This window comes from Gossypium hirsutum, chromosome A10, assembly GCF_007990345.1.
Source record: "Gossypium hirsutum isolate 1008001.06 chromosome A10, Gossypium_hirsutum_v2.1, whole genome shotgun sequence".
Lineage (NCBI taxonomy): Eukaryota > Viridiplantae > Streptophyta > Magnoliopsida > Malvales > Malvaceae > Gossypium > Gossypium hirsutum.
The window spans coordinates 24816310-24840939 of NC_053433.1; positions in this window are offsets into that span (position 1 = coordinate 24816310).

A 24630-nucleotide genomic window follows, 5' to 3' on the forward strand; every position below is an offset into this window, starting at 1 on the left:
GGGATTGAGGTTGATAAATCTAAAATTGAAACCATTGAAAAACTACCTCCCCCTAATTCGGTTAAGTCTATTAGAAGCTTCTTAAGACATGCTGGGTTTTATAGAAGATTTATTAAAGACTTTTCTAAAATAGATAAGCCTTTGACTAAATTACTAGAAAAAGATGTGCCTTTTAATTTCGATCAGGAGCATTTAGAAGCATTTAATACTTTAAAGGATAAACTGACTAAAGCTCCAATTATAATTGCACCTTATTGGAATTCACCTTTTGAACTAATATGCGATGCGAGTGATTTTGCAGTAGGCGCAGTTTTGTGACAGTGAAGAGATAAACATTTTCAACATTTCTATTATGCTAGCAGGACTTTGACAACCGTACAAGAAAACTACACCACCACGAAGAAAGAGTTGCTAGTTGTGGTTTTTGCATTCGATAAATTTAGGCCATATTTAGTATTGTCTAAAGTTGTCGTCTATAATGACCATTCCTCTCTTCGCCACCTTTTGACTAAAACTGATGCAAAACCTCCACTCATTCGATGGATCTTATTACTGCAGGAATTTGACTTGGAGATTAAGGATAAGAAAGGAGCTGAAAATCTTGCGGTTGACCATCTCTCCAGGCTCGAAAACTCAATTACCAAAGAGCCAGATGACGTTGAAATAAATGATTCATTCCCTGAAGAACAATTTTTTGCTATATTTGATTCTGAGGTACATTGGTTTGCAGATATTGCAAACTTTTTAGCCGCTAACATCATCCCAAAAGGGTTGACACATCAGCAAAAGAAGTGATTCTTCACTGATATGAAAAACTACTTCTGGGAAGACCCTTTTCTTTACTGTAAATGTGCAGATCAAATCATTAAGAGATGCGTTACAAGGACAGAAGCATTGAAAATCTTGGAACATTGCCATTCAGGACCGACTGAAGGACATTACGGTGGAAATAATATCGTACATAAAATCCTCGAATTAGGTTTTTATTGGCCCACTCTATTCAAAGACGCCAACAGGTATGTTACTTCTTGTGACAAATGTCAAAGAACAGGTAATATATCCAAACGTGATGAAATGCCTCAGACATATATGCTCTCATGTGAAATATTTGACGTTTGGGGTATTGACTTCATGGGTCCATTCCCTAGTTTATTCGGGGATAAATACATCTTAGTAGCTGTTGGTTATATGTCCAAATAGGTTGAAGCCCAAACTTTACCTACTAATGATGCTAGAGTAGTAGTATGATTCCTTAAGAAACTTTTCTCTCGATTTGGTACACTTAGAGCAATTATCAGTGATAGGGGTACTCATTTTTATAACGCCCAATTTGATAAGACCCTTAAGAAATACGGAGTTCATCATAGAACAACTACCTCTTATCACCCCCAAACTAGTGGCCAAGTCGAAGTAGCAAACCGAGAGCTTAAACGTATCCTAGAAAAGACAGTAGAATTAAACAAGAAGGATTGGGCGATGAAAATAGATGATGTTTTATGGGCTTATAGAACTACTTTTAAGACTCTCATAGGAACATCACCTTACAGACTTGTCTATCGGAAAAGTTGTCACCTACCATTTGAGTTAGAACACAAGGCATTCTGGGCTATAAAATTTCTAAACATTGACCCCAAACTTGCAGGTGAAAACAGGTTGATGCAGCTAAATGAGTTAGATGAGTGGCAAACCAATGCATATGAAAATTTACGACTATATAAGGAAGCGATGAAGTGCCGCCACAACGCCCGTTTGAAGCAACGAAGGCAATTTGAAGTTGGAGACCTTATCCTTTTATATAACTCGAGGCTCAAATTGTTTCTTGGAAAGCTTAAATCACGATGGTCAGGTCCTTTCGTAGTCCAAACTGTGTTTCTATATGGCACAGTAGAGGTAAGTCATCCATCATAAGGCACTTTTAAGGTAAATGGACATCGTCTTAAAATGTATAATGGTAAGAAGTTCAAAGACGATAAAAAGGAGCTATGGATCCACGAAGTTACCTAAATATACCCGTAAGGTAGAGTCGACCTTAGACTATAAACAAGCGCTTCTCGGAAGGCACCCCGAGCACTAACGGTGTTAACTTCTTTAAATTTTAGTCTTTAACATTTAATTCACTAACTGAGTCACGGAATACAGGATTTCCAGAACCACGCGGCCAGACACACGGGCGTGCCGAAGGCCGTGCACATACCACGGGAGGCAACACAGTCGTGCGATACGGCCGTGTGAAAACAAAGCAAAAGTGTTTACTCAACACGGGATCTGATAAGTTGCCACGGTCGTGCGACAAAGCCTTGGGCAATCCTGCCAAATTAACACAGGTATGCGACACGACCATGGTCGAGCCTGACAAAATAACACGGGCGTGCTCCTGCATACGCTAGCATGGGAGAAGCGAACGAAGATTGACACGGTCGTTCAACATGGCCGTGTACACCAATGCACCCAATTTCGAAAACCATGAAATGCACAAGCTGAAATGAGGGCACACGGGCGTCCCCCACGACCATGTGCCCCAATTTCTCTATAAACACCTATTATTTTTATCTTTATATTTTGAAATTTCTTTTTATTTCCTTTTAATACTATTTTATCTTGAGTTTTTACAATTTTTATTTTTGGTTATTTCATTACGAGTAATTATGCTTCATTATATTTCCTAAAGAGTTCCTGATTTTATCACAGTCATAAAGAGCTCCAAAGCTCATCATCAAATAGGAATTAAAAACTCCAAGGGCAAAGGACTTATGGATTAATGAACCTCTACCACCGCCGAAGTATTATCCTCCACTCTCATCATTGCGTTGGCTGATTATTCTCCATAACTCCAATTCAAGGAATCCATTCATCATTCAGGAAGTTTCACTTCTCTCCCTATCTTATAATTAATTATCTTTATGTTTCAATATATCTATCTTTGTACATTATGGGCAATGTACATCTTAAGTGTGGGGGGCTCTTTTATATCATCATTAGAAATCCCTGAATTTTTTCTTATTCTAACGTGAATCACTCATATCACTATTAGAATGAATTTTAATTAATTTATGATTTTTATTGATATGTCTCGAATAAAAACATAGGCATTTATGCATTGATTGTTTAAACTTTAAGACATTAGGGAATTAAGCATGATAAGTTGATTTTTGAAGAATTAAAAACTTTTACGTTGTTCCCCTAAGTTTAGGTATTATCTTGAGTTGAAATTTACAAGTTTAAACATCAAAAAGCCATAATTTTTGTGAGATCATGAGCCTTTAGAGCATATTTTATTTCTTTCATGCCCACTTTCATTATGAGTGCTTCAGTTTTGATTTGTTATTCTAGAACTTGCTTGATTATACATGTCAACACCACACCATTTGATTTGATATGTCAAGATGATAAAGGCCCTTAGGTTTAACTCACTCACTCCACAAAAGCCTACCTTCATAATTAACCCTTAGTAAACCCCTTTAAGCCTAACAAACCACTAATTGATTTACCCTCAATATTAACCCATAACCCATTATTGTTGAAATCCCCTAATTTGATCCCTATTTTTGTCGAGATTTAATTTGAATTAATTGCTTAGCTATGTTTTATTCTTCGTTGCAATAATTAAGTTCTATATTATTTGACTTGTTCTTAAAAAAAAATTACTTCAATACATATTAGTAGTAATTCATCATTTTTGAGCTTGAGTATTCTGAGAAGAAGCTCACTTGTATTCAACTGATGACTAGTTAATTTTCTAGCTAGGTAAATTTTCAATTCAATCCTGATTCTAACCTTTTCTTTCAGCTTGTGACCACACCCCCTAACCAAAGCTACATTACAACCCTCTAAAAGACCTTTTTGATTGATGTATCAGCTCATATATAGTGGTGGAGATTTGATTTTCAAGCAAGCCTATGGTAATAACTTTTCATATTGACTAATGAGTGCTCTAATTGATGTCTTTAAACACCTTGAGTGATTTGAGTGAATCTTTAGTGAGGATGTTAAACTCTGTGATATTTTGACCAAAGGTAATCACTTAGATGAGGGGAGACACCCATGTTTTCGTGATAAAATGCTCAACTTGGAATGTTTGAAACTTTGACGTACTTTTAGTTGAATTTTCAATGTATGAATACTTATGGATTATTTTGAGATATTATTGATAGGGATTATAAATTGAGAAGAATTTATTTTAATTGTGAGTTAAGGATTTTGCTTGAGGACAAGCAAACGCTTAAGTGTGAGGGTATTTGATAAACCATAATTTATACAAATTTTTATCCCATACTTAACACATTTATGGATGATTTCTCCATAGATTTGGTGAATTCGATGCTCCTAATTCTTTAATTTCATGTTTTATTCTTAGGTGAGCATAGGAGAGTAAAAAGAGCAAGAAACGAGCCGAAAACGGAGAAAATGGACCCACATGGAAAATCAACACGGCCTGGACTTCCTCACACGGGCGTGTCACACGGCCGTATCCATTTGGCAGGATCAAAGCATAAATTACATGGGTAGACTACACGCCCGTGTCTATTCAACAGCCTTGACCACGAGCTGGTGTATTCACACACAGACGTGTCCTTGCCGAGCCCAAGTATAGTCCTATTCGAAAAAGACCAATTTTTAGGGCTCTTAGGCACTCTAAAGCCTATTTAAACACCTGAGGAGGCACTTAGAAGGGGGACACGGAGTAGGAGGTAAGAGATTACTCAAGGGAAGCCTATTGGCCCATCTCAGAAGTCGGATTCATCATCAAATTGAAGATCTCCCTTCAATTTCCATTCAGGGGTTTTGGGTTTTCTTTATGTTTTGTATTCATTATTCTTCTGAAATGTTTTCTTTTATAATTATGAAATAAACCCCCTAAATACCTAAGGGAAATGAAACCTAAGACGGATCTTATTATTATCTGAATTGTATGATAAATATTTGACTTGTTCTTAATTATGTGTTCTTAATTCTTGTTTTAATATTTCAGGATATTGATTCAAGTTAATGCTGTTATTCAGAGGAGGAAGAGACCCTGTCTTAGAGTAAATTTGTCATAATTAAGCGGAGTTGATTGCACGCCTAGAGATAGGGTGATAAGATTTTGCCGGATTAGGGTGAAACCTAATAAGGGGATCCATAGATCGAGTTAATGCAACACTAGGGTGTTAATTAGAAAGAGATTTCAATTAATCAACCTAGGGTTAGACGTTATTAGTCTCGAGAGAGATAATAATATAACTTAGGGATTTTTACGGATCAAGTCAAATGAATAGATCGTCTGGTTTAGAGTCAAATAACAAGTGAAGTCTAGGTGGATTTTTCCTTGGGTATTGTCTTAATCAATTGAATTTTCCCAAAAGCTTTTTCCCAATTTCTCTCTGTGCACTCTTAGTTTAGTTAATTAGTTTAGATAAACAAATCCCTTAATTTTTAGGCTAGATAATAAAAAAAGTAATTATTAGTACTCTTGGTTCCTTTGGGTTTGATAATCCGATCTTGCCAAAGCTATACTACTGTTCGATAGGTACACTTGCCTTCATCATGACAATAGTTAGTTTCAAAAATGCTTAATTATAAATTTTTAAAACCTGTCGCGAATATCAGTACCACCCGTGTGGACAAAAATAGGCCATTTCACTAAGCCATTTTGCCTCCCATTTTGCACATACTTATACAAGCCTAATTGGTACCATTTCAAAACACAAATATCCAGCCAAATGTCATCAACCAATACACAATCATACTATATCCATTTCAACCATTTCAATACTCAATTCAGTGTCATTTACCTATTCAAGTACCTATCAACTCAACTTGTCTTACTAGACATAATTCACATATATATAATCCATATGGTTAAACTATTCCAATATGCATTATCAATTCAACTTCATTCACTCAATATAGGTCAATTACTAAACTCAAAAGAAAGCCATTTACACAACTTAATACATTAACAAATTCATTATCACAAGCAACTCAAATGGCTTAAAAGCACATGTTCATCAAACATACTAAAAATGACTCAAGCCTATACATGTCATATACCATATATACATAACTTCAAAAGTACCAAAATAGATGTTCGATAGTACGATAAAGTCTCTGACTATCCCCAAATCTGAGCTGACTTCGATATCACTATAAAACACAGGAAAATACACAAAGTAAGCTAATAAGCTTAGTAAGCTCGTATGATATAAACTTAACTAATCAAAAATACAACATTCATCAATATAAACATATTATCATGTACTTTATGATTACTAGCAAACCTTTCACCTGCTTATTCATAAGCTTATAGACAAATTTTATAACTTAGTTGATTTTAAGCTCATAATATACATGTACATACCTATACCAATCTATAACAAGTTCATACATACATGGAATGCTGTTGAATACTCAATGCCTCACACACTAAGTGCCATACTCGATATCTCGCACACTAAGTATTGTACATAGCCGAAACTATCTCAAATCGTACACTAAGTGCCATATATAGCCGAAGCTATGTCGAATCGCACACTAAGTGCCACAAATAACTGATTTTTCGTCAAACATAACTGTAGTCCCGTATATACAATTTATGCAATATTAAAGCACTAAAAGCATAATTATTACAATGCTTAATACATACGAACTTACCTCTTATTCGGAATTGACAGATCAGGTTGGCTACTCGATAACCTTACTTTTCCCCCGATTTAAATCCGAATTCTTTCTTTTTTGATCTATATGAATTAAAAACTAACTTTTTTAATCAACCATTCATTCAATTTAGTCCAAAACATACATTTAGTCCTATTTGCACATTAGCCCCTAAACATTTACACTTTTAACAATTTAGTCCTTATTTCACAAAACACAAAATTCACATAATTTCAATAAACCCAAGCTTGACTGAATTATTTATAGGTCCCTAGGAGCCCAAAACTTTCACTTATTTCACATTTCAACCACACAATTTGCACATTTCACAATTTAATCCTTATTATGCATTTTCATCAAAAACCACTTTACAAAACATGAAAATCTATTATCAAGCTTTCATATTTCTACATTAAACATCAAAGAACACATAGATTCAACAATTGCAACTCTCAAGATCTTTAAGAGTTTCAAAATTAAAGGTACGGGCTAGCTAGATTAAGCTGCAACGATTACAAAAACATAAAAATCATAAAAAAAATCAAGCTAAAACCGTGCCTTAATCAAGCTAAGAGTGTGTCGAACCCTAAAACACAACAAGATGATTTCTTCTTCTTCAATATTCGGCCAAAAAGATGAATGGAGAAAGAAATTTGGTTTTGTTTTATTAATATTAACATTATTTATCAAATACCAAAATTAACCTTTAAATTATAACATTTAAAATCACTTAATGATGTCCATAAATGTCCACTATCATTTAAAATGGTATAATTACCATTTAAGGCCATCATATTTAAAATCAAAAGCTATTTGACACCTTTAACTAATAGAACATACATTTTATATTTTACGCGATTTAGTCTTTTTTATCAAATTAACCAACCAATCGATAAAATTAGCTCACGAAATTTTCACACATATCACATAACATGCTGTAAATACCGAAAATAATATTAAAATAATTTTCTAACATCAAATTTTTGGTTTTGAAACTACTGTTCTGATTTAGCTAAAAACAGGCTGTTATAAGTGAAACCACCTTTATTTTAGTAGTACAAACACTCCACAACCTTGTATTTTTTAGATGTGAGATTATGCTATTTCAACAAATCTCCACCTTAGCAATTTTCCACATCTTCAATCTCCTTGCAAAACAACACTTGATAGTGTCTTCAAATTTCAACCTTCAAATTTTAACATTGATCAAATGCAAACATTGTTGGAACTTGACTGCAATCATAACCTTAATCATCATATTAGCGGGATTCTCAGTGGTTGAAATCTTCTGGATCTTTACTCCACATTTTTCTAGAATCACTCATACAAAATGATACCAAATATTAATGTGCTTTGTCCTTGCATGAAAAACATTATTATTTGCTAACTAAATAGCACTCTGACCAATGCAATGTACTTTGACATACTTTTGCTTAATTTTCAGTTCACCAAGCAACCCATAGAGCTAATTTGCCTCTTTTCCATCCTCTGTTAATGTCATATACTCCGATTTTGTAACAGCCCATTTTTCAGTGAAATCAGAACAGTGGTTTTGGGACCAAAAATTCGATTCAAAAATAAAATTTATTTTTATTTTATTACATGGTCTGTAATATGTTAGAAATGTCATGTGAAAATTTCGATAAGAAAATTTTATCGATTATGTGCTTAATCACGAGAAGGACTAAATGGCATAAAATGCAAAAGTTGAGTTCTAATAGCTAGAAGGATTAAATAGCTATGGAATTCAAAACTTGAGGTCCTTATATGGTAATTAGACCATTAAAGAAAAGTATGTAGATATTTTGGTGACTCATCCATAGAAATTTAGGAAAAGGGCAAGGACTAAATTGAAATTTGAAATAATTTAATTTATTAAAAGATGAAAAAGAAAATATCATCTTATTTTATGCATCTTCTTCCCCAAAAACACATGGAAACCCTAGGAGAGAGAGAAAAACTTTCATGGCTTAATTGGGTAAGTTTTCTTATCCCGTTTTTAGTAATTTTGATATTTTTGAAACCAAGGTAACCTAATCTATCTATTTGGGGGATCAATTTGAAGAGTTATCAAAGTATGGAAATTAGGTCATGGATGCATATGCTGAAAAATTTATGGTAGAAAATGAAAGGTTTTCGAGCCCAGGGACGAAATTAGAATTTATGGAAAAGTTACGGACAAAATGGTAATTTTGCCTAGGACGTAAATTGAGTCCAAATGAATATGAAATGTGTGAAATTGATGATTAAGGTTATTTATATAGATCCGGACAACACAAATTTGAGGTTAGATCAAGGAAAGAAAAGGTTTCGGATTAGTAGATTTTATACACAATCCAGCGCCGAGGTAAGTTTGTGTAACTTAATTGAGCATGTAAAATTGTTAACTTGAATGTTATGATGTTATGCAATATGAATTATATTTATGTGAATGTTATAAATGTGTGAAGTGATTACATGTTCAGAAATGTTGGAAAAAAGGTAAAGTCTCATTTGAATATTGAATTTCGATGGATAAATGTGCTTTCCCAAAATGAATGAGATCCTGCATTTGTTGCTGACGGGATTTAGCTTAGATGATTAATCTTATTGATCTCATTATAGAAGGGATTTAGCCCGGACAGGTAATCTTGATACAATCTCTCTCAAGCATATGTTGCAATTAGGGTTTAGCCTGGACTGGTAATCCTAATTGAGCTCTTTTGAGCATATGTTACATAATGGATTTAGCCAGGACTGGTAATCTTGTAATACGATATGTGGCTTGAGAATGTGGTCATTAATTAAGTACCTTATGGGTACTTTTGAATAAGAATTGATGGGTTATTGAATCATACACCTTGAGTTTACTGCTTGAGTATCCATAGGAGTTTCAATGATTCAACGGACAAAACTCTTGGCATGATAAGAGAATTATGAGATGAAATGATAATGTCTTGAAATAATATTGCTTGATGAGATCATCTATGTTTACTTGATGTTTATGAAAATTTTGTGACTAACTGTTTGATTGAATGCATGTGTTTAGGCAATTTTGCCAAGTTGATGGAAAACATGATATTGTATGCTTAGATTTAATAAACGAGATTGGTAAGTTTAGTTTCCGTTATATGAACTTACTAAGCATGTAATGCTTACTCTGTTATATTTTTCCCTATTTTATAGTGCTCGAAAGCTCGCGAAGGTTGGAGGTCATTAGAGTATCATCACACTATCCACTAGCATATTTTGGGTATACATAGCAAAATCATTTTGGCATAATGGCATGTACAGGCTAACGTGGCCATAGATAGCTTAATTATGTGCTTTGTAAACTAGCCATTAGAATGGCTAGTAATGGTTGTTTTTGATATATTTGTAATGTCATACTATGGTAGCTACATACATGTTAAATGGTTGCTAAAATTATACCTAACAGATGGAATATACCAAGGTAAGATTATGAACATGTATGCATATAATAATATACCATGTTGAATGATAGAGTTTGCTTAATTTGAATGCTTGAGATGGTTGGTATTTGGATGTGAGTTTAAATGTAGGTCCTTGGTGTGATTTTGGGTGAGAAATGAAGCTAGAAATGGCTTCATTTTGTCCACATGGGCGTGTGTCTAGACCGTGTGTGACACACGGCCCGGTACATGGGCATGTGGTTAGGCCGTGTAAGAAATAGAATGCTCAGAATTGAGCACACAGGTAGAGACATGGGCGTGTGTCTCAGTCGTGTGTGCTACACGGCATAGAATACGGGCATGTGTCTTAGCCGTGTGAAACCTGCACCTAATTTTGAAGAATTTAATTAACCACACAGCCTAGCACACAGGCGTGTGTCATGACCGTGTGCACAAGTCAGAGAGTTACACGGAGGCGAACACGGCCTGCAGAGTGGGTGTGTCCCATGGACCACATGAGAGTGTGAGCCCTGTAACTTAGAAATTTTTTGAAATGTCACAAAAAATTCTTAGAGTTTCTGATTAAGTCCCGACTTGATTTTTAATACTCATATTGGGCCTCGAGGGTCCATCTAAGGGACATTACGAATAATTTTGAAGGATGAATAGTAGTTGATATAAATTATCTATAAATGTTCTGAAAGTTCTGTAATGCCTCGTAACCCTGTTTCAGTGACGAATACGGGTTAAGGGTGTTACAGCTTCTATAGAAGATAAATCAACTATTGATTGTAAAGTAGACTTCTAACTAACTGGTGCCTTTACAAGAGTAAACATATAAACAACAGTTGATCATCGTTTGTCCAGATCACCCGCATAGTCTAAATCACAATATTCAGCCACATCCTGATTATCTTCCTGCTCAAAAATCAATCCAATATCCATTGTATTTTGGATATATCGTAAAATCCATTTCACAGCTTACCAATTGTCCTTTCTTGGATCATGCATAAACCTACTCACAACCCCAACTGTTTGTGAAATGTCAAGTCTTGTACATACCATAGCATACATTAAGCTACCAAAAACATTTGTATAAGGTATCTTTGACATGTATTCTCGTTCTACATCATTCTTTAGTGGCATAGAGGCATTAAGCTTGAAATGAGTAGCAAGAGGAATGCTAAAAGATTTTGACTTTTCATTCATGCCAAAACGCTTTAAAATTTTTAGATACTGTTTCTTAGTCAAATAAAGCCTCTTCAAACTTTTATCTCAAGTTATCTTCGTGCTCAAAATCTTCATTGCTTCTACTGGATCCTTCATCTCAAACTCTTTTTTCAACTATGTCTTTAACTTCTCAATCTCTACTTAACTTTTGGAAGCTATCAACATATCATTAACATAAAGAAAAAGATATATGATAGAACCATCTTGAAGCTTGTGAAAATACATGCACCAATTATATTTGCTTTTTGTGTACCTATGTTTTGTCATAAACTTGTCAATTCGCTTGTACCACTACCTCAGAGATTGTTTTAAATCGTACAATGATTTTCCAAGTTTATATACTAAATTTTATTTTCCAGCAACCTTGAACCCTTCTAGTTGAGTTATATAAACTTTCTTTTCTAAGTTTCCTTGTAAAAAAAATCAGTTTTTACATCTAACTAAACTAGTTCCAAATCCAACTGTGCCACCAACGTCAATAAAATCCTAATGGAGGAATGCTTCACAACTAGAGAAAATACCTCATTGTAATAAATTCTCTCTTTCTAAGTATAGCCTTCAACCACCAATCTTGCTTTGTAGCGAACATAATCTTGGCCAAAAATCCTTCTTTCTTTGCAAACATCTACTTGCACCTAATTGTTTTCTTTCCTTTCGATAGACTAGCAGCTTCCAAGTCTGATTCTTATGAAGGGACTACATTTCTTTATTTATGGTAAACCTCCACTTTTCTTCTTTAGAACTCTGAATTGCTCCATTAAAAGTAGTAGAAATGTCACCAGCTACAATTGGAATGCATAAGCCATTATATCAACAAAGTATACAAGCTTTCTAATTGTTCTCCTTGGCTTATTAGTGGTAATTGATTAAAGTTGTTGTGGACATCTTGGGTCTGAACTTCCCCTCCATAGATCTTCCCTACTAGAGTCTGCTTCTATAATATGAGAATCATTAACTTTTTTATTTGCTGGAATCACCACTCTTTCAAACTTCACATGCTTATGAGTATCATCTAATTGCTCCTTTTGCACCTTTGAAACACATGGTAGATTCATCAAAGGTGACAGCTCTGTTGAAGATAATTTTCTTTGTTTTTAGACTCCATAGGCAAAAACCCTTTATACCAAAAATATCCCTAAGAATACTTCTTTCTTAGCTCTTGGATCCAACTTTTATTCCTTAACATGATAGTATGAAGTAGAACCAAACACATGTAAAAAATCATAACTTGTAGTAGGCTTTCTACTACATTTCTCCAATGGTGCTTTTCCTTCAATTGCAGTAAATACTAAGCAATTAATGAGATGGCATGCATACGTTATAACCTCAGCCCCAAAACTTTCTACCCATGTATCACCTCATGCCAAACCCAATCGCTAGATCCGGACTACATGGTGTTACACCTATTAGGAAATTTGCCCATATATTAGTAAACATGTAACTATTTTCTATGAATAAATATATAAAGTTAATTTCACATTTCCTTATTATGTCTTTTATATTTTTGCATGCATAGTGAAATTGTGACAAGCAAATATTAGCTCATCTATTTTCTAAGTTCAAACTGATGATAAGTGGCACTGTAAGAATGTTTACATTGAGAGAAAGGCAACTTGCTTCAGTAGATAATCTAAATGAGTTAGCAATCCCATAAAAGAATCAAAGTGAACATTTGATTCAAATATTGAGAAGGATTATTATGTAGTCTAAAATTCCAATTGAGGAGATGACTAGGCTTAGCTGTCGGAGTAGTTGGCTCCACGGGTAGAGACATAGATGTACTCATTGGTAGAATGATACATTGGACTAGACCCAAGATTTGTTAATTTTAAATCTGCTTGTGAATTAATTTACTTGTAGTATTCATGGTGTTATTTACCTAAATCTTGAGTTAGTAACTAACCATTGGTATGTAACTCATGTGCTTTGACATAAGTGGAGGCTTATGCTCTAAAGATGATCAAGACGATAGTCGGTATGTTGAGTACATGACTTGTGTATTACACGACTTTACTAGCATTAGTGGAATTCATAACTCGATTAAAGAGTTAACAATATCCTTTAATTGGAATTATGTGGATTGATAAATATGGAACGTGGCCACGGGTTGTTTGTTCTCGAATAAGCAATTTATCATAGTCATTTGTTGATAGTGATCATATTAATCATTAAGAAGACAAAATAGTGAAAATGAGATAAAATAGGATTGTATTGAGTGAATGGATTTAACTCAAAGGAATCAATGATATCATATGAGGGTAAAACACAAATGATGAGGTCATTGGACAAAGCAGTTGGATGAATTGCTTTTGCAAAGACTATACAATAAGGAGTTTTCAATTATGGTACTTCTTGTGAACTGACTCCATGATTAAGTAATTGTGAATTATCGAAACGATATTTCTAGACATAATTGCAATTACTAGAGCCTAATTGTATATGTCTAATTGGTCTATTTGCTAGCTCAACAAAAGCTCGACCAGACTACATTTGAATTAGAAGAAAATTCTACGAATTTGGAAATAATTTAATTAAGTCGATTTATTCGATGTGGAATTAAATTGGGCGACCATAAGAATTACTCAAGTATAGAATTTGATTAAAGAATTTTCTTGAAAAATTAATTTAGCAAATATAAGTGATTTTTAAGAAAATTATTTTTGATCAAATAAAATTAAATTAATCAAATTAATTAAAATTAATATGATATTTTTGGAAATTAATTTTCAAGTCAGACAATTGATCTGGTGGTTAATTGATCTTAAAAATTGGACCTAAAAGCATAAATAGGGTCGAGGAGCCCAAAATCGAGACCAAAACCCAAAAACTGGTCGAATCAGCCTGGTATGTGAAACCGGGTCAATGTCCAACTAGTGGCTAGATCAAATCAGTTGAGTCGTCACTGGCCGGACCAAACCGACAGAAGCTGAGCTAGCTCGGGGTGCCGGCAATTGCGATGACAACATTTCGATGGCCAGCAAGTTGTCGGCAGCGGTGGGTCTTCGGTGGTTGAACAATTGAAGAATTACACTCCAATTGGCCTCTACCAGAGAATTTGAGTTTAAATTAATAATTTCAAAAATAATATTATTTTAATAGATTTAATATTAATTTAATATTAAAGTAATTAAATTTAATTATAGATGAATTTAATAGTATTTTATTAATTTAATATTAAAGTAATTAAATTTAATTATAGTTGAACTCTTTAAACTATCCTTATATAAAGAGAGTCTTGGGTCATTATTTCACACATTTAAATTTAAGAGAAAGTTATAAAGAGAAAATTTTCTAAAGAAATTATTTTAGAAAATTTCTAGAGATATTTTTTTATTTACAACTTGACCCAAAAGGTTAGAGAAATTGCTAAATTACCTTACCGGTAATTTTTGTGAAAAATTTTCTGATTTGAAACGAGCTCACACTCGGCAAACGTGAGCTTAAAGATAGCAGCGAAGACTACTCGGTCGAAATGTTTATCCTAAATGAATCGAAAAAATACAATTTATTTTCTGTGGCACTTTCCAAACCCATTTTTCCAACAACACCCAATAACTAACTAATTAACCCATACCTTAGAGAAATATGCCGCAAGTTCGAAATCATATAAAGTGAACTCTTACATTAGAATAAACATATATAGCGTATTTATATAATCCATTATGCATAAAGGTTTTACTTACAAATTTTATTACTAAAAGGGGATGTATTCCTACGGAAGTTCTATTACGTTATAACCATTATTTGATTTAAAATTAAGTCTAAGGACAACTTGACTCGAACCCTAAGACTTTGCCACCAGGTCACCCCACTATATACATATCACTACAGCCATAAACTAAACTGCCTGAGCTTGGCAAATTCTGGCCTGGTCTCACCTTGATTCTTAGAAACAACCCCTAAACTTGCAATCCATAGCAAACACACTGGTAACTTCAACTGAACCTAGTGAGTGTTCCATACTTGGCATAAACAAAACACTATTGAAGTTGAAATTTAGAAATTCAGAAACCACAAGTCTTTGCTTATGCAAAACATATTTGGTAAATCCTGCTGGCGTAGACTTGACTATAGGGCGTCCCATTGATAAGGCCTTCGTACAATAAAAAATACTTAGATAGAGATGTGGATACGTTGGCAAGTAATTTCCATCAATCCTTTCTTCAATGGTTTTCCTTGCAGACCCTTTCATAGCTACTTCTTTACAACTACTTTTTGCAAATTCTCACTGGCGTTTTTAAGGAAGATACTCATACATCATTCTTGTGACACAACTTATGATGAAGGATAGATCATAATAAATACCTTCACCATGTAACCTTATTAATGCTTGATCTCACTTATTCCAATAGGCAGATCCTTACTTCAACCACATAGTCAAATATGACGTTTCATAATGTGTCTCAGACAAGTACTTATTAAAATAAACAATTCGATTGTCTCAGAAGTATAGGAGAACACTCTTGCATCATCCTTAAAAGAACCTGGTGGACTGTCATATATAAAATATGACTTCTATACAATTTGCCTGTACAGTGGGTTTGAGTAAGGAATGTGCTATAAGCACATAGACTCATTCTTGGTAGACTCATACAATTAGGTAGATATATAACTGTAAAAATAGAGCCGATGAACCGTCATAACTTGTATCTGTTTTACTTTATCTAGTTGACTTTTTATCAAATGTAGTAGTTAATTCGGGTAAATTTCACACTTAAAGAGCATGTTTTCTAAACATTTTAGGATTTTATATTATGTTTTTAGTATTTAGGCCTTAAGATTAAAAGTTAATAAAAATAAGTGTTTTTAACACATTATGTAGGTGTTGTGACCCAATAGGACGACATGAGCCTTAAGTTGTGCTAATTAGTTTAATTGAGTATGTAAGATGGAAATATAAAGGCCCAATTGACGTAGAAGAAAAGGTCAAGTGATGCACAAGCTTCCCAGGACATCAATGCACCGAAGGAACGACATAAGACAGTATTTGGGTGTCGTGTCACGCCACGCAAGGGGTGTGGCGCAGTACAAGACCGACATATTGTCCAAGTATTTCGGGGTTATTTTCTTCTGCACAATCAAACTTATATGAATACCTAAGACGTGCTAAATACCTAATTTGGGCTGCTAACACCTCTATAAATAAGACATTAGGGGTTGGATATAAAAAATTTGTCCTAGACGCTTTCAAAAACCCTTGTAGTTTAGAATTAGTTTTAGTTTATTTTATTTTCGGCTTTTTAAATACTTTCTTGTTTTTCTTTTTGAATCAATTTTGATTCAAGGATTTACTTGTTTAATTAAAGTATTCAATTTATATTTTCCTTTGCAATTGTTTTATTTCTTTATTCCAATCTAGAGATTTGCTACTCTATTTCTCATTCGATACTCAATCCATAATTATTCAAATCTCTTTTCTTCTCTAAATTGATGGTGTTTCTTACATGGTTTATTCAATCGAAATTGAGATTATGAATAACATGAATGACAAATCCTTTAGGGGAGATTAACAAGTGAATGGGGATGTGACTAATGGAGGATTTGAAATTTCTTAAGATGGATTAGTTGACATAAGTTATGTGTTATTATACTATTAAGTTTGACAACCCTAATAAGTTATCATAGGATAAATGATATCGGAAGATAAGTCGAACTGAGTAAATTGTAATTTATCCTAGTTGAGAAAGTGAGGTTGAGAGATAAATGAGTATCAAACAATCGATTAAGTTAATTAGAAATCTTGAGGTAATGATTGCTTGATCGGTTACTAATCCATTTTAGACATCTAATCTAAAGTTAGTTGAAAATCCTAAAGTGAGTTAATATTCCTGATTGGTTTATCGGTTTAATTCAATTTTTTATTTTTATTTTTATTTATTTATTTATTTTTATTCCTCTAAATATATTTTATGATCCATCATAATATAGAAATTATCTATTACCATGTAGACTTGTTATTGTAAAAGTATTTTTATTATTTATTGCATCATCTCTTGGGTATGATCCTCAAAATACTTCCAAGGTATTTCGTTGTATAAACTATATTACAATTTGACCCGTGTACTTGCGGTCACCGCCATTCTCAATTCTAATATTTTTGGTGTTATATTTATTGTATAAACAGTAACTTGTTTATAGGCGGTCATTAGTACAGACACAATAACCTTCTCATAATAATAGATCACCTTTTTATGGACTCATACAAATGGTTGTACTACGGAATCATATTTACAAGATAGTTCTGGTGATATTTCCTCACAACGATAGTCCTCGCAGACTTTGTCATATTAGCTAGTCCTTACAAATTTCCACATACGATAGTATTGGCAAACTTCCAACATATTAGATAGTCTTTACGGACTTTCATATAAGATAGTCCTGGCGGATTTCCTACATATTGGATAGTCTTTACTGACTTCTACATAAGATAGTCCTGGTGGACTTCCCACATTTAAGGTCGTCCTAATAGACTTCCACAGTTACAATAATGTCATGGCCATGGTCTTGCAAACATCCCCCAAGGGGCTCTTAAGCGTCCCATAAAGGACTCTTATACATCCCACGCAATTGGCTTTCATATACAAGTGTGCACCAAATCTCCGTATCATTTTATCTCATTTCCTGGCTCAATCCAACCAAACCTCCCTCTAAGCCACATAAATATAATGCATATTTAATCCTGTGTATGACCATCCAAACCTCCTCAAAGCCACATAAATATAATGCATAACATATATGAACATTCATCCAACAGATACTATTTATCATGTGACATACAATATGCTAATCATTCATATCATTTCAATACTCAATAATGTATCCCGTTGAACCTTTCATTTACATATTCACATACCATACCACATACAATCAACATGCATTAATAATTTGCTATAACATACTCATCCATTCCATTATGATCAAACTCACAACCAAACAATATTTGCATTCAATACCACATACACACACAAGATAACAACATTCTGCAACAAGTTGATTCACCACTAGTATAATACTAATTCAAACATATTCAGTATATTAATGACACTGGATACATCCATTTAAGATTTGAGTCTGAGAACTCACCTGGGAGTTGCCTCAAAATCCATTTTCTAAGCATTTTTCCCTTGTTACACGAGCCTCATTAGTCAAAGCAACATAACAACCATTTCAGAATCTATCTAAAACCATTCATTATCATAAAAAGTATAATTTATTTTGAATACAAAGACCATTTGGATGATTATCTGCCACTTTATGCCAAAATAAAATAGGACCAATAATTAACTGAAATCTTTAACTACCTTCTTTTTCTTGAATTTGCTAACGCAGAAAAATTAGAAAACTTACCAACATGCAAGATTTCTAATTTCTAAGACTTAGACCTTAGTCTTTCCCTTACATGCACGAATGTTCCATAACCGTTCTCTCTTCCGTGACAAACCATAGAAAAGAACAAGAAGAATAGAAAAATAAAAGAATCATCCCTAGAGAAGAATGCCTCTCCTATACATATAGTCCTTCTGACCCCTATCACCAAAACCAATTCACAACCACTTGGAAATACCTTAATCAACATGTCTCCTACTAATATATACTTAGTTCAAAACTAACAGAACTATAGTTGAAATCCCACTTTTTCCAAGATCAATCTATTAATTAACCTTAATTACAAAATGAACTCACTAGTGTAGAAAACTTTTCAATTAAATTCGCAAATCCCTTTGGCAACTCAAGACTTAACGAATCCATGTGTGACAACCCAATCTATGATTGGATAACATATATCAAACATTCTCCAAGAACATCCAATTCATGCATTTTTTCACCCCACTCTATTGTGCTGTTGATTTGATAGTGAAATGTTTGATGTTGCCCTTATCCTTAAAAAATCTTGGCAAATGGACCACTTTTATACTCTCCACCATTGTCTGTGTGAAAATGCTTGATCCTTTTGCACGTTTGAGTTTCCATCATCGTTTTCCACTTAAAGAAAACTCTTAACACTTCATCCATTATCTTCACTGTATACTTTCACACTCTTCGGGAATAATCACTAACAAAAGTTACATAATAACATTTTCCTCTCAAAGAGCTTGTTTTAGAGGAGCCCTGAACATCAAAGTGAACATAATCTAAGATGCCTTTAGTATCATGGATTATAGTCTCAAACTTTACCCTTGTTTGCTTCCCTTTGATGAAATGCTCACAAAAATCCAGTTTACAGGTTCTTACTCCTTTCAATAATCCTTGAGTTATAAGTAAGTTCACGGATTTTTCATCTATATGCCCCAAATGCATATGCCATAGCTTAAGTGCTTCTGACTCCTGATTTTTAGTTACTGTTGCAGAAACTATCCCATTAATTGTACTACCCAGATAGTTGTACAAGTTATTATTCTTGTGAACCCCTTTCATTACCACGTGTGCACCATAAATAATCTTCATTATGGCCGTTACTGATGTAACAAGTTAGAGATTTAAATATTCATTATCACACTCAACTACACTTGATTCTATTACAGCTTTCCCTTTATCGTATTTACTCTTATTTTTCAATTTTAGGCAATCTTTTTTCTAGTGTTATTTTTCTCGACAAAAAGCACACTCATCTTTACTTAGTCTTCTCCTTGACCTGGATATCCCCTTCTGATCTTTACTCTAAGTGTGTGAACAACTCTGAACTACTAAATCTTTTGTGTCTCAAATTGAATTTCTCTGCTTTTTCCTTTTTTCTTAGTTCATAACTGTATAAAGTTGTACATAATTCATTAAGATATACATCAGCCTTCCCGTGAAGTAAAGTAGTTTTGAGGAACTTGAACTCCTAATAAAGTGACCCCAACAACATTAATGTAGTGCCCTATTCTTGAACTTTGAAGGGGACCCAAGAATGGTACGTTACAACCTTAAAGCCTTTTCCTTATAGAAACATAATTGGCGGAACCTTAAGTTTACAAAAAAAAAACAAATTGGTATTTGCTATAGTAGTAATAAATAAAACTTTTAAGCTTAAAGGCCCAAACATTATTAAAACACAAAAGTTTATTATAAATATTTAAGGGAAGGACATCATTTGGTAAATACAATTTTAACTACCAATTATTATTTTTCAGATTTCAAACCTTGACAGCACATTCATTTGTTATGCATAATACAAAATCATTATAAGCCTCACACAGAATGTATCCTCTGGCATAGTCCTTGAATGTTCCTTTATTTTTTCAAGGGGTCCTAAGAAGGGAAGATAAATGGAGTAAGTTCATAGAACTTAGTGATTTCCAAAGCAGCATCAAAATATCTATACGTCACACAGATAGAGGAACTCTTCCTAACTAAATGGGACTTACAATTCACCCATTAGTGAAGACACCATACAGACTGACCTCATGTAGCTCGCCTATTAGAGAATATCGAACTTGTATCGAATTTGACAAAGTAAGACTTACTTTGGCACATACACTATGCCTATGCATTCATACAAACAACCCCATTCATGCTAGGAAAAAACCTTAGTCTGTGTTCAAAGATTGTAATGTTCATTCTGTTTTCCTCTGTTACTTTTTTCCAATCTGGTTTGCATTATACTTGTCTTACCAAAGGCTACATAACATCGTTCATGTATCGCGATCTACCAGTTCAATGCATCTTGCAATAAAAGCAACCCCATGAATTCACTTCTTTTGTTTTGACCATATGGTGTCTTTCCTTTCTCTTTAAATCTATATAGGTCTTTTTTTATCCTGAGTAGCCTTCAAGTGGTTGTGAATGACAACTTTTTTTTCAATTTTATGTACTAAGTTTAGACCCACGATTTTTCTTTTGCTTAACACTATCCCATAAGTAGGTGTTCTACACCTTATACCATGTAAGGCCTCGAAATGAGACATCTTTAAATTGGCATGGTAGCTATTATTGTTGGCGAATTCAATCAGAGGAACATACCTTTCTAAATTTATCCAAAAATTGATCACATAACAACGTATCATATCTTCTAAAACTTGATTACTCTTTTAGGTTGGTCATCTGTCTGAGGGTGAAATGCAATGCTAAATTTCAACTTGGTTTCCAATGGTTGTTGTAATTGTTTCCAGAATCTGGAGGATAATCTTGGATCCGTATCAGACACAATAGACGATGTCACTCCATGCAGGCGCACCACTTCAACAATATATAGTTCAGCCAACTTTTCTAAAGAATATGTGGTATTCACAAGCAAAAAGTATGCTGATTTTGTAAACCTATCTATCACCTCCCAAAAAGAGTTCTTCTTGAAGAGACTGAGGGGCAATCTAGATACAAAGTCTATGGTGATTCTGTCCTATTTCCATTTCGGAATTTCTAGAGGATACAGTCTTCCGGATGGAACTTGATACTCTGCCTTCACTTTTTGGCATGATAGACATGTGGAAATGTATTATGAGATCTCCTTCTTCATTCCAGGCCACCAATAGGATTCCTTCAAGTCTCTATACATCTTGATGCCACCGGGGTGAAGCGAAAAAGGCCCTTGGTGAGTTTCTCTTAATAATTTCTTTCTCAACTCATTCCTTACTGATACAAACTTTTGATTTTTGAATCTGAGTTCACCCTCTTTACCTATATTGAAATGTACTGCTTTGCCTGAGAGCATCTTGTGCTTGAATTGTTCGTATTGGATATCTTTCTTCTAATCCTCTAAAATTCAAGAGAGATGAGTCAAAGTCACTTTAGTTCACAGGGACAATAAGACCGCCATAGTTTTCCTGCTCATGGCATCGTCACCACATTTATTTTTAATGGGTTGTACTCGATGATTGGGTCGTAATCTTTCAACAACTCCAGCCATCCTTATCCCTTTCTAATGGGAGAATGACAAATCAAATTTTTCCTCCTGATTTTTAGCATTTTTAGTTAAATTTGAATTTTTTTTCAGGAGAGAAAAGCTGAAAATTAAGAGGAAAAATTTGATTTGTCATTCTCCCATTGGAAAGGGATAAGGATGACGTGGAATCACAGTTTCATACAATTCCTCTTGATTTTTAGCATTTTTAATTGGATTTGAAATTTTCTAGGAGAAAAAAAGCTGAAAATCAGGAGGAAAAATATAATTTGTCATTCTCCCATTGACAAGGGATAAGGATGACGTGGAATCACAGTTTCATACAATCATTTCTCCTTCTTTAAAATAGTTTTAATATATAAGAGAAAAATCACTAGGCTTTTAAAGTTTATAACTTAAGCTTGAGAGAGGGTAAGATAAAAAGGATAATTTTAGGCTTTTAAACACTGATCACTTTTGGACCAATGTGATCTAAAGGTAACTTTCCTAGCTTCCCCAACAAGCACTCCATACATTTTCAACTCCACCATTTTCTACTCTCTCCCTTATTTTTCAAATACTCAAGAATAAAGCATGAATTAAAGGAGATAAACAAATTAAAAGAAATACCAAAAAATAAATAAGCATTTTCTCTTGATAACGCTTTTGAACTACAAGTGCTTTTCATCTCTCTTTTTTTCGATTTCTCCTTCATTTTCTCAAAATTTTTTTCCTTTTCCCTTTTGATTTTTTTTAGAATTGAAATAAAGTCTATAAGAATTATCAATAAAACCAAAATTTATGTTATTTGAAAAATAGGTCACGAAAAATAGTTTTGTTGTGCAACGAAATTTTAGAATTTTTCATAAAACTAAACATTTGGTTGTGATATCTATAGTAATAAATTTTACAAATTTAATACATGTGTGTTCGAGCTAAGGAGATTCATCGAATCATGGATCTAGTGTCTAAATCCTTCTAGCTTTCAATCGAATGATCTTCTATGTTATTCTCAAACCCTTAGATGCTAAGAGGGTGAGCTCTTTTCAAGAACTAGACACAAGAAGAAAATTGAGATTTTCCAATGGGAAAAAGCAACTTTCTTTAGGGAAAAATCTAAAACTAAAAATTCAATCTCACAAACTTGAATTATAATTTCCAAAGAGTCTGAAATTATCATCTCACAAATTTGAACAAGTACTCACAAAAAATATAATTTATTTGAGTTTAAAGAAAACAAACTAAACAAATTTTCACTAAAATTCGACCGAGTATCCTCATATGTATGTCTTGTGTTTTCAGCAACCCAATAGTCCATTTATGTAAAAAAAAAATCACAAGAGTTCTACTAGGATAGGAAAAGAAGGAAAATAATATTTTAATAGAAAACCTCAAGTCCCACTAGGGCTCAGTGTGGTGTAGTGTGTTACCCACCCCCATTTAAATGGGCTCCTTGGGTCTTTTCATGTATTTGGTACAATTATATGTGCGGTTCAGTTTTAAATTAAATAAAACAAGCTCATATAAATATCCAAACTAATAACTAGTTTTCTGTTCTCAAAATATTATTTATTTAATTAATTTAAAATAATTAATTAGTAGCAATTAAATTACTTTTTCAAACAAATTCTAATCCCGTCAAAATCATGACAACTTCACCGTAATATATATGAGTAATAAATTTAATAAATAAAAAAACAATGACTAATTAATGTAATTTTCACTTAGACTCAAGTTTTTAATTACATTCAATTAAATAAATAATAATCCAAGGAAATTAAATTCATTTCTAAGTCATCTCTTGCTCTTTCGAGAAAATACATTTATTGTGAGTAGTAATTCATGCAATCAATTTCTCAAACATCACTTTCATCCATACATCGTAACGATTCTTATTTGCAATTCATATAAAGTTGTGCAAGCTAGCAGAGGGACCAATTGAATATATATAATCAAGGCTTAAATAATTTGTAATTAAACTCTGACTCTTCGTCCATTAGTAAAAAGATTATTTAGTCAAGAAGCCAATCCACTAAAAGTACCATGACTAATCTCCCATTATATACTTTACGGAAGCAACTTAGATTTATGTTATTGTTTAATGACCATTTTATTTTTGTGTTACCTTTATAGGATATCCTTTATCCCTTTGGGTTAAAATCCATTAACCTAATTTGATGATATTTTATATAATGATCACCATTGCATCTTTCTCAACAGAAAATATCATTGCTAACAAATAGTAATGATAATATTCATCTTAGAAAATTACTCATAGTATTGTTTCTTTTTCGTAATACATGCAATGCCAATGAGGGGATACCATTTACTCTTTAACTGAACTATGAATTTCACTAGTGTATGTAACCTTCTGAACTCAGCTTAGACGTTAGACCCAAATTTGGAAGATTATATTGGCTACCGAGATGGCCTAGAAAGTTATCAGAGTTTTTTAACAATGACCATGTTAAAAATTTTGTTTATTTTAGAAGAAAACTTAGTTATTTACCGAATTGTTTAATACTCAAAATTTTAATTATAATTTAGCAATGGGAAAGTGATATTTACATATGTTTT